This window comes from Mus musculus, chromosome 2, assembly GCF_000001635.26.
Source record: "Mus musculus strain C57BL/6J chromosome 2, GRCm38.p6 C57BL/6J".
Taxonomy (NCBI): domain Eukaryota; kingdom Metazoa; phylum Chordata; class Mammalia; order Rodentia; family Muridae; genus Mus; species Mus musculus.
The window spans coordinates 124,793,110-124,804,897 of record NC_000068.7 but is presented as its reverse complement, the minus strand read 5'-3'; the positions used below and the strand labels follow the sequence as shown (position 1 = coordinate 124,804,897).

The following is an 11,788-nucleotide window of genomic DNA, read 5'->3' as shown; positions in this document are numbered from 1 at the left end:
CATCTAGTTGTATCTGGACAAGATCTATGAGTTGATTAACCAGCATGAGACCTCTCTGTATCTTGACATTAGCTGAGGCCTGTTCATCTATGACTGTAGTCACTGAGGCTGACAAAGTGTTAATGGTGTCAGTCATCTGGACCTGTCCAGACAGAGCCAAGGCTGTCTGAATCAAGGCTAAACCCAGTTCCTAGTTAGTGGTAAAAAAGCAGGAGAATACTTGAGCATTATACATCACCGTCATTGGGAGTGGAAATGTCGACATTATCCCCCAACGCTGCTCTCTCTTTATTATTGACGCCCTGGACATCACCAAGACGAGGGACATCAGTATTCCCTTGGTCAGTCTGGATTTTTCGGGTGAGTCTTTCTGGTACCCAAAATGGGTTGTCTTCATTCTGTGGGAAAACACAGATAGCTCCCCTGGATCTTATCAAAATAGGATCCGGGCCATACCATTTATTATCAAGGACATTTTTCCATTTAACCATCTCATTGGGCCTATCTGGCTCTGAACAATGACGTTCAGCCGCAGTATGGCCATGAACATCAATATTTAAAAAATTGAGTGTAAAGAGTGCCAAAGACACCGACACTCTTGGTGCTCGGGGTAAAATCTCTTCAATTCCCCTCTTCTGTTTTATAAGATAGGCTTTGAGGGTGCGATGCGCACGCTCAACAATACCCTGTCCTTGAGGGTTGTATGGAAGTCCAGTCAGGTGGGTTACGTCCATCTGACGGCAGAACTGCTGAAATTTTTGAGACGTATAAGCTGGTCCATTATCAGTCTTAAGGAGTCTGGGTTTCCCCCAAGCACTCCATGCCTCAAGACAATGTTGAATCACATGTGAGGCTTTTTCTCCGGTTAACGGAGAGGCAAACATGATGCCAGAACATGTGTCAATGGACACATGGAGATATTGAAGTTTTCCAAAGGAAGAAACATGTGTAACATCCATTTGCCAGACCTGTAGAGGTCGAATACCGCGTGGGTTAATTCCCACATGAGGAACTGGCAAGAACTCACAGCAGCTTTGACATTGAGTAACAATGTCACGGGCTTCTTTTCTTGTCAAGGAGAAACGACTGCGTAATGTTTCAGCCGTCACATGAAAATTGTTATGAAAATTTCTTGCAGCCTCTACCGGGGATGATAGGGCAGCAGCCACCACTTTAGTGGCCTTATCTGCCAAATCATTTCCCAGAGCCATGGGGCCAGGTAGGCCTGAGTGGGCTCTAACATGAGTAATATAAACAGGAGATCTTCTAGATAACAAAACTAATTGTATTTGCTGAAAAATATTGGCAACTCTACTGGAAGGCTTAATCACTCCAGCCACTTCTAAAAGATTTACTGCATTAACCACATAACAGGAATCTGACACAATATTAAGGGGTTCTAAAAAGGTTTTTAAAACTTCTAAGACCACTAAACATTCTACCACTTGAGGTGAAATTTCATTATACTGTTTGGATACCACTTTACCATTAGCCACATAGGCACCTATGCCAGTTTTTGATCCATCAGTATATACCACAATCCCATTTTTAAGTGGGTTTCTTACTGTTATTTGTGGAAACACAACAGATTGATTTTGGGCAAACTGTAAGATTGGATGCTTTGGATAATGGTTATCTATTTTTCCTGAAAAGGAGGTAACTAAAACTGCCCAATCATTAGATGTGGCTGCCAAGGTTTGAACCTGTGCAGCGGTATAAGGTACAATTAAAAGATATGGACTTTGCCCAAAGTGGGTGATTGCTGCTTTTAGGCCTTTAAGGGCAAGCTGTGCAATTGCATCAGGATACCAATCTATTATTTTAGCTGGGGATACGTTTGGATGGATCCACAACAATGGCCCATTCTGCCACAAAACTGCAGTTGGCAATTGTGCTGTCTTAAAGACACACAAACTGAAAGGTTGCGAATCCTCAATACGTTGTAATTGTGCATTCTGTAAGGCTTTTTCCACTTTTTGTAAGGCCTGGTTAGCAGCTAGAGTAAGAGTCCTAGGGGAGGAGATATGAGGATCTCCTTCTAAAATACTAAACAAAGGCCTTAACTCAGCGGAAGGAATCTTTAAAAAAGGTCTAAGCCAATTAATATCTCCCAACAGCTTTTGAAAATCATTTAAGGTATGGAGGTGATCTCTTCTTATCTCTACCTTTTGGGGCACAATCTTATCTGGGGACACCACAGAGCCCAAGAATTGTCCTGTATCAGAAATTTGGACCTTTTCTGTGGCTATCTGTAAACCCCACTGACTTAAAGTTTTAAGTAGAAAAGGATATGCCTTTTGTAGCATGGTAAGGTCTTTATGGCACAGGAGGATGTCATCCATGTAAAGGAGCAAAATTAAAGAGGGGAATTGTTCCCTCACTGGCAAAAGAGCTTCTTGCACATAAAGTTGACACATAGTAGGACTATTGGACATTCCCTGTGGTAAGACCTTCCATTGATACCTCTTATCAGGTTCCATGTGATTAATAGAGGGGATGGTAAAGGCAAATCTGGGCCTATCTCTTGGACACAAAGGTATAGAAAAGAAACAATCTTTAATATCTATAATAATTAAATTCCAGCCACGTGGTAAGGCGGAAAGTACAGGGAGACCCCTCTGTACTGGGCCAAATAAGTTCATTTGCTCATTAATGGCTCTGAGGTCATGGAGCAGTCTCCACTTTCCTGACTTTTTCTTAATTACAAAAATTGGAGTATTCCAAGGTGAGGTAGAGGGTTCAATATGGCCTAATTTTAATTGTTCCTCTACCAGTTGAATCACAGCTTCTAGTTTTTCAGAGGATAGGTGCCATTGAGGAACCCACACTGGGTCCCCTGTTTTCCATGGTATGGGTCGTGCTGCCCCAATGGCCGCTAAGGAAAACCCAGACCCTGTCTGTCTTGGTTTCCATTAGGTGAGATGGGCTCTATCCTTCCCTGTTCTTGATGTCCTAACCCTTTTCCTTCTTTATAACCCATCTTTGCCATGATATTTTTTGCTTTAGTTGAATACCCTCCCGATGGGGCGTTTTCATTGGACAAAATAAGGCCCAAATGCTGCATAATATCCCTTCCCCAGAGGTTAACCGGGAGTGGGAGCACATAAGGTATGAATTTCCCTTGCTGTCCTTCAGAGGATTCCCACGTCAAGGCAATGGAGCTTATAGTGGGACATGATTGATATCCTAGGCCCTGTAATGAATGAGATGACTCTGTGGTGGGCCATGCTTTGGGCCACCAATGTGTAGAGATTATACTTTTATCTGCTCCGGTATCAAGGATGCCTTCAAACTCTTTTCCGTTGATCTTAAGGCGGAGCTTAGGTCTATCATTTAAAGATACAACCAAATAGGCAGAATCATTTCCTGAGGAGCCCATTTTCTTTATCTCAGGTCCTGCAGATTTCTCCCTGGTATTATCAGGGAGGAGCAGCAGCTGAGCTATCCTATCTCCTTTACTAATAGAAAAAACGCCTTTAGGGCTTGAGCACAGGACCTGTATTTCAGGGGAATGTTGACAATCCATAACTCCAGGGTGGACTACTAAGCCCTGCAAGGTGAGTGAACCCCGGCCGAGAATAAGGCCCATGGTTCCCGGGGGCAAGGATGGTATAGGCTCCACTGGCACCGGCTGAATACTCATTTGAGGCATTAATAGGAAGTCGGAGGCGGCACGCAGGTCCACCCTTGTGGGTCTTCCTGGGTCGCCTCTCTGACTGCTTCCTGGGTCCTGACAAACCGGTTCCCATATCTTTGAGGGCCCTGGGACCGAGGGCCCGATGACCCGTTTTTTGGCACATCAGTTGATTGACTATCAGGTGGGGGAAGGACTCTGCCCTTTATATCCCTCACAGAGCGACACTGGTCAGCTCTATGATAACCCTTGCCACACTTAGAGCAAAGAGTGAGAGTCCCTCCCTGTTTATCTGGAGCTCTGCAATCTTTCTTAAAATGCCCAGGCTTTCCGCAGTTAAAACATGTCCTCTGATTATTTCTGCCCATGGAGCGGTTCTGAGATTGGAGGATGGCGGCCGCTAAGCCTGCATTGGTGAGAGGTCCCCCAAGCTCTCGACAGACCCTGAGCCAGTCTTGTAAGCCTTTGTTCTTTCTTGGGGCTATGGCCGCTCGGCACTCCTTTGTGGCTTGCTCATAGATTAGCTGTTCTATTAGAGGCGCAGCTTGCTCTGACTCTCCAAAAATACGCTCTGCTGCCTCTGTCATTCTGGCCACAAAATCTGAGAAGGATTCCTGAGGTCCCTGGATTATCTTTGTTAACTGACCAGTGGTTTCACCTGCTCGAGAGAGCGCCTTCCAGGCCCTAATAGCCGTGGAAGAAATCTGGGCATAAGCTCCCCAATGGTAGTTTGTCTGATCAGCAGAATAAGCTCCCTGACCCGTTAACAAGTCAAAAGTCCAATCTCTCTGCTCTGGAGTCAAAGCAGCTGCGTTTGCTCGGGCCTGCGCTTGTGCAGCTTCGTGCCAAAGCGCTCTCCATTCCATATATTTGCCCATACTAGGGAGAGCGGCTTTTACAACCGTTTGCCAGTCAGCAGGAGTTAGTGCCATGCCAGCGAGCCTGTCTAACTGCACCAAGGTAAAATTAGCATTGGTTCCGTATTTACGAACCGACTCGGCAATTTCTTTAATTTGTAAGTATTCTACCGGAGCGTGGACACGCCCACCCTCGGCTCCTTCAAAGACCGGAAATGCCTGTTGTATTTTCCTTTGTTCCTCTCTGGGAATGAATGAGTCTGCGCACTGCCTCTCTGCGCACTGCCTCTCTGCGCATTGCTGACGCACTACGCAGGGCGGGGACTCCGCATAGGGCGGACCTTGAAGCCGACTGCCCTGAGGCCAATCAGCAAACTGGCCTTCGCCAGCCGCTTTTGGCTTTTTTCTTGACCAATTAGCTGGCTGGTAATGGGCTGCTTCTTCCTCCCAGTCTGTTTCCTCAGAGGAGGATTCTTCATCTGCTTCAGAACTACTAAGAGCTGGCTTCCCGAGCCCATCTAGCGATGAGCACAGGCTCCTTTTCCTAGAGACCTCCGCTAATTGATCTTTCTTCTTTTCCCTTTTTCCTCTTTTTCTTCTAATCTCTCTCCAGGTATTCCTACCTAACCTTAACTTTTCCTCGGGTTCAAGACCCTTGGAAAGGCCTGTATACTTATTTTGTGTACCATATTTTCTCTTTGCTCCTACTCTCTCTCCCCGCTTTACTTCTGATAGCTTGTCCTGAATTTCATCTAGAATCCTCCCTATCTTAACCACTTGATAACATGTGAAAAGGAACAAAAGGGCTCCTAACACCAGAAAAAATTCAAGGCCAAACATATTCCACTTTACTTCTGATAGACTGTCTTGAATTTCGTTAGAAAGTTCAAGATCAGACTTACCTCGTAAAGCTGTACTCACTGGTACTCTCGTTCCCCAGCTGAAAAGTTCTGAATTCATACAGTTGAATCCTTCTTAACAGTCTGCTTTACGGGAACCTTTATTACCGCGACCCGCAGTTCTGGTTCTGGAATGAGGGATCTTCCTTGCGCCAGTCCCGAGTTTTTTCTCGTCCCGGAATTCGGCACCAATTGTTATTAGACGCGTTCTCACGACCGGCCAGGAAGAACACCACAGACCAGAATCTTCTGCGGCAAAGCTTTATTTCTTACATCTTCAGGAGCCAGGGTGCAGGAAGCAAGAGAGCAAGAAGCAAGAGAGCAAGAAGCAAGAGCGCAAGAAGCAAGAGAGAGAGAAGCAAGAGAGAGAGAAAACGAAACCCCGTCCCTCTTAAGGAGCATTCTCCTTCGCCTCGGACGTGTCACTCCCTGATTGGCTGCAGCCCATCGGCCGAGTTGACGTCACGGGGAAGGCAGAGCACAAGTAGTCATAAGATACCCTTGGCACATGCGCAGATTATTTGTTTACCACTTAGAACACAGCTGTCAGCGCCATCTTGTAACGGCGAATGTGGGCGCGGCTCCCAACAAAAAACTTTATGAAACTGCCTCCATGTTGGAACATAGAAAATTTGATTACCTAAATCTATGTCCCAGGGCCAATGGTCGTTAAAAGTAGTTCTAGAACAAACCATTTCTTATTCCTTTTAAAATGAGAGCCGTGATATTTTCAACAACAATGCAAATATATAAAAGGACATGAGATGAAGTTGAAGGGGGGATGTGAGTGGGTGAATATGAATAAAATGTACTGTATTCATGTATGAAATTCACCAAGAATTTTCAAAGAGAAAGAGTAGGCTAAGAAAGTAGATCTTAGTAGTGTTAAGTAAAACATTTGCATAGTGTGACTGGATTTGTGATCAACTTGTATAAAAAGTACAAGCTACTGGATACCCCTGGGAGGGATTTTCTTCATCAGATTATCTGCAACAGGAAGACCTACCGTAAATCTGGAGGAACCTTCTGCTGGCTGTCCAGATAAAAGGACATGAAAACAACTGTTCTTTGTCTGTGTGCCCTCACTCTTGCTAGGAAGTCACTGTAGCTTCCCTTCACTGATATTAGAACTGACTTCTTCAGGCTTCCAACAGAGACCAGTGGCTCTCCTGGAACACTCCTGGCCCTCAGTGCCAGACTAGCATTGTTGAGACTTTCAGCCTCATGGATTGACAACTACTATCTCTCTCTCTCTCTCTCTCTCTCTCTCTCTCTCTCTCTCTCTCTCTCTCCATTCTATTTGCTCCATCCTTTAGAAAACTCTGACTTATATGCATATCACCTGCCTCCCCCAGCATGTATACAGCCATGTCCTATTCTCTACACACAGCCATTGCTGTGTTAGGGTTTCAGTCTTCTCCTCCCAACCGTTTGTGATTTTCAAGTCTTTCATTTCTCCTTCCACACTACTTCTTCTGCTGATCTTGTACTCCTTGGAATGCTGCAGGTTTGGAGACTGGTAGTTCTAGCCCTCTGGAACCTTACAGGAAGGGTAATAAGAACAAAAGTATCATTTTGACTCTGTCTATAGCGCTGCTCTGTTGGGAAGAGCTTTGCAAGCAGAAGATACAATTTCTTTTTTCCCTGTTTTTCTCTTTCCTTGTTCTTCTTTTGTTTAACCATTTTTTTTAATAGTTTAGAAGGGCCATAGGCTTCACCTAAACTAAATGCTATGCTATGTTGGAAGGCATAAGCTAGAAGGTAGTCTAGTCTGTAGGACTCCAGGGACAGTAGCCATTGTCCTGAAGTATGAGAGACACTGCCCTGGGGATTGCTGATTTAGGGGAAGATTCCAATAATAGGCATTTTGCTATAGAGATGATACATCTGTAGTCAGAACTTTCCTTCTGGTTGCTTTATGTTCATGTAGGCAGTGCCAACAGACAAAAACGTTGATAATGGTGTTCACTTTAATCCCTGTAGTGTGTCCGTTTCCTTGTAGGAAAAGTAAATGGTAGCTTGACATTGACATTTGTTTGGAAACTCTCTTAGATTCAAAGAATATGTTATGTGTGTGAATCAATTCTTCTAATTGCCCAGGAGGAATCCATGTCTGATTTAGTTTATACCATTCATTGTGAAATACTGCACCAGCTGAGACATCCATACCAAGACCTGGAGCCTCACTCTAACATCCTATGTATGTAAATCCCACTTAGTTGTGTCAACAATCCCACATCGATCAAATTTTAGTTTCTAGATAAGGAACTTGAGCAGAAAGTTTGAAATATCTACCTGAGACAATAGAGCTAGTACCTGGGGCAGGGGATTACTGACTTCCCTTGGCCAATGTTATTTATTGCTAACACATTTACTTATCCTGCTAGTCATGGCTTATCTGAGATTCCTATTCAGTCAGGTATATGCTTAATATACTAGTGTTACAAAGAGGCCCTAAGGCCCCTTTCTATACTTCTTAAATACCTTTCATTACTGCATGGAGTGAAGGTTCCAAGATCCCCAGGGAAAGATGAGGACTAGGTATCATCAGACTTGGGGACATTTTTTTAATTGATAAAGAGAGAGTATTTCAGTATTTTAATGATGGGAAGTCCCCAGTGTAGGTGTATCATTATGTGACTTGAATGCTTACATGACTCGAATACTTTTAATTTTTCTTAATTGAAAGCCCTTTTGTCTTTAGCTGAGAATAAAGGCACCAGTTACATGATTTCCTCAGCACAATTCAGTATTATGCATTTTTAGAAACAGTATCTACTCGGATTGTATCTTTGGACTCTTTATCTGAAATTAGTTTATGAGTGATTAGCTCAAAAGCAATATTTACATGTATAATCCTTGAAGGTAATTGTAGAACTAGTAAAGAAAGAACGGCCCAAGGATGAGAGAGCACCTTCATTTACATTTATATGTTACAGGTCTCTCTGACTGTGCAGTACAGTTTAGCTATCCTCTAAGGAGCCCAAATGGAATTATAAGAATCAGATATAGAAATCATTCACAAAACATGTTCATTTAACAAGATTAGCTATCCTTGGAAGAGTGAATAAGGAGTGTACAGATGTGGTGCTGAAATCACCATCCAGCACGTTAAACACTTGCATCTATTCAAATATGTTACTGAATGCAGATAACGTGCCCGGGGGTGGGGGTGGGGGAGGTAAGAGCCTTAGCAGTAATGTCTGTGGAAAACAAAGTGCAATCTCAAATCAAGTGCTGCAATCATTGCACACAGGTATGTATTATGAGTAAAGTGTTTTAAAGAATAGAATGAAGAGGCTCTTGGTCAGGATGACTTCAGCACTTTTAGATGCTCCACGAGGAAGACATAAATGGTACTATGAAACCAGAGATGCAACCAGTTGGAAACCAGCAGCTGACCGATAGATACCTAGAAGTTTCCACTCTCGTCTACCAAACATATTTCTGTCTTGTACTCAGTCCACAAATGCACACTAGCCACGCTGAGGGAAGTTCTGTAGATCTCTGGGCCTGAGCATTGCTTGATCCATAAGTGGTCCTTGGCTCAAGTAAATTCTATTAAATTTATATTGTCTAAATGCTTTATCTTAACAGATGAAATTGCTTATTTCCCCTAGGTATAGCTAATGCACCCCCTCAAATAAAACAACTTCTAGTGAGCCGTTGGAGCTTGGATGAGGAAAATTGGCCCTCATTCACTCAGTAACACTGTATTATCATCAGACCCTAGCAGGCCCTAAGGTGATAATCATGCTTTAATAAACAGCAAGCCAGACCCTTAAAGCTACGAGTGTGTTTTCCCTACAGTTGTCACAAAGGATGCTGGGGTCCCAGGTTAGGCAGGATGCTGCTTCCTTCTGAGAGGCTCATCAGTGATTTTCCTAGAGACAGCTGCTAGTCCTGGGGAGGCAAACTCCATCAGTTTGCTGTCACCCCCAAAACTGCTCACCTCAACCTTCTCTGTAATAAGTGAACCAAATAAGAAAACTTAAAATTGCCTTTGTGCTGGGGGGAGGGAACTAAACTCCTGTGTGATAAATGTAGACCATCCTCTTGCAAACATCTCTGGGTTAAAAACATGCAATCCAGAAATTTAGGTTTGTTTGTTGTTTGACTGGCTGGTTCCCAGACCTCCCTGAACTGGTGACAAGCCAGTTATGGAAAGTCACCAGGGAGGAAAGAATTGAACCAGTTGACACACTTTTCTCTTATTCCATGCCTGGGCATTTTTAATGATGTGCTTGAATTATGTGCCCAGAAGGGCTGAGGTCCTCCCACCCGATCATCTGCTACCTTAGACCCGCTCTGAAGGGTGTAAGAATAGCAAAATTTACAATACTGGGAACAAGTCCCCTGTATGGCTCAGTGCTGCACCTACTCAGCTTGAGAGCATTTCCTTCTTGCCAGTCCTTCATAAAACACTCCTCTAGGGGATAGGACTGTGGTCCGACCTGATACTTTAATCCCAGTTACAAGCTGACCGGGACCACTCTGTGATTACAGGGTTCCTGGGCTTCAGGTTAAGATTTACTTCCTTAACTTTGAATGACAGAGGCCACTCTGAAGGGCTGTTTTCTTTTTTTCTTTTTATAGCTCCTTTGTTTTAAGGGGACAGAGCAACACCGTGCAATGACCAACAATAGAGACAAAAAACACCCAGTCATAACTTACAAACCTTTCACTGCCGTCTTTCTGCAACTTGAAATCATTTTCATTCTAGGATGTTAGACACAATTGTTTGCCACAGCCTCGCCAACCATTAGGGCTTCCTTTGACCACACCCTCCTGGACCCATCAAATTACTCGGTATGAGAAGGCAGAAAGCCATGCTGATGGAATATTTGGATTGTATTATATCTAATCATATCAGACTGATATCTGCTGATTCCTGTTGATTCATGAACATGAACTTTAAAAAGTCATCCAGCTTCAACTAACTCATTCCACAGAAGGAGAAAGTAGGACTCCAATCAAAACGGTTTACCTAAGATCCAGTTTCAGGTGGTTGGGAAAGCACTGCCAATGAGGTCTTCACCTTCTGTACTCCATGATGCAATTCACCACGTAACAAAAGCCAAGTGGTAGCAACTTCCAGTCCACTGAACGGTAAGTAACGTGATCCATGAGTGTGCAAGCAAGAGTAAAGAGGAGACTCGGGGAGGGGATTCAGTTTCCAGTACTCTTCCAAACTCCATACCTACCTTTTTCAAGTGGTTTGGTTTTATGCACCAGGAACAGATTTATATCGCACATGAGTCAGGAATAAAGTGTACTTTCAAGTCAAAGCTAGTCCAAGATAAGTCATGATTAGAAATTTATTTGGGAGTGAATTGAAAACATATGCCTGAAGTTAGTAGGAAACTCACTACCCAGTTCAGGTGGCTGCGTACCACTTTTGTTCACCAACCAGAATCTTCCAAGGTATGGTCATAGAACCTCAGTTATAGGTTCAGTCATAGAACCTGGAAGGCATTGGTTGGAGATAAAGGGGTCATAGGTTAATGATAATCTTTCACATTTTTACATTAATTTGAAATTGTCCATGCACTGTGACTAAATTGTGAGTTGTTTAGCCATTCTATCTTTAAGCAATTAACCTAAAGATTTTTCATTGTCTTGAGCTACTTGGAAGAAGCACAGCTCCAGCTGGAGGGAAGGTAGCTGTCCTGTGACGTGAAGACCTGTGTTTGAATCCCAAGAAAGCACGTCAGTCGATCTGTGATCTATAACCTCAACGATCCAATGTCAAGGTGTAAAGAAGAGGTAGGAGAATTCCTGAAGGTTCAGCAGCCAGTTAGCATAGCCTGATGTATGCAATGGTCAACAGAAGACCGTGTCAATCAAGGGGAAGGGGAAGAACAACACTCCTGGTTGTCCTCTGACCACCACACATGCCCAGTGGTACATTAACCAGCATTTACACACATGAAGCCATAGGAAAGAAAAATGAAACTGTTTTCTCAAAGGGAATAAGACATTTTGGAGATGTGATATATTCTCCCAAGGGAACAATACTATCTAAGATTATGTAAATACTCTGTGAAGTCTCTGATGCTGAGGCCGACTCTCCATTTTTGTCTATCTCTTTCTCTTATATTTTTGGTTGTCTCTATCTCTTTCTCTTTTATTTTTGGTTGTGAGCCTAGTCTTTAATGGCTAAGTCATTTCTCCTGTCCTCTCTATCTCTTTCTCAGTCTCTCTCTCTCTTTCCCCAGCTTTTATGTGAGTGCATGCATGCATGCATTCGTGTGTGTGTGAAAGAAACAGATGCAGACAGACAGATAAGATATAGAGACAGAGCTAGAAGAGAGGGAGGGAGGGGGAGGGAGGAAGGAAGGGAGGGAGGGAGGGAAGGAGGGAGGGAAGGGGAGGGAGGAAGGAAGGGAGGGAGGGAG

At 43.7% G+C, this 11,788-nt stretch overlaps 1 long non-coding RNA gene and 1 pseudogene across 1 annotated transcript in view; one reads left to right on the top strand and one right to left on the bottom strand.

Moving 5' to 3' along the window:
- Positions 1–445: 445 nt before the first annotated feature.
- On the bottom strand, positions 446–4,746 carry Gm52495 (annotated as a pseudogene).
- Positions 4,747–10,932: 6,186 nt separating this feature from the next.
- Positions 10,933–11,788, top strand: part of Gm39920 — a 63,580-nt gene continuing 62,724 nt past the window's right edge. Inside the window, exon 1 of the long non-coding RNA XR_003953898.1 lies at positions 10,933–11,156. This is a non-coding gene — a long non-coding RNA (predicted gene, 39920). The remainder of the gene's footprint in view (positions 11,157–11,788) is intronic.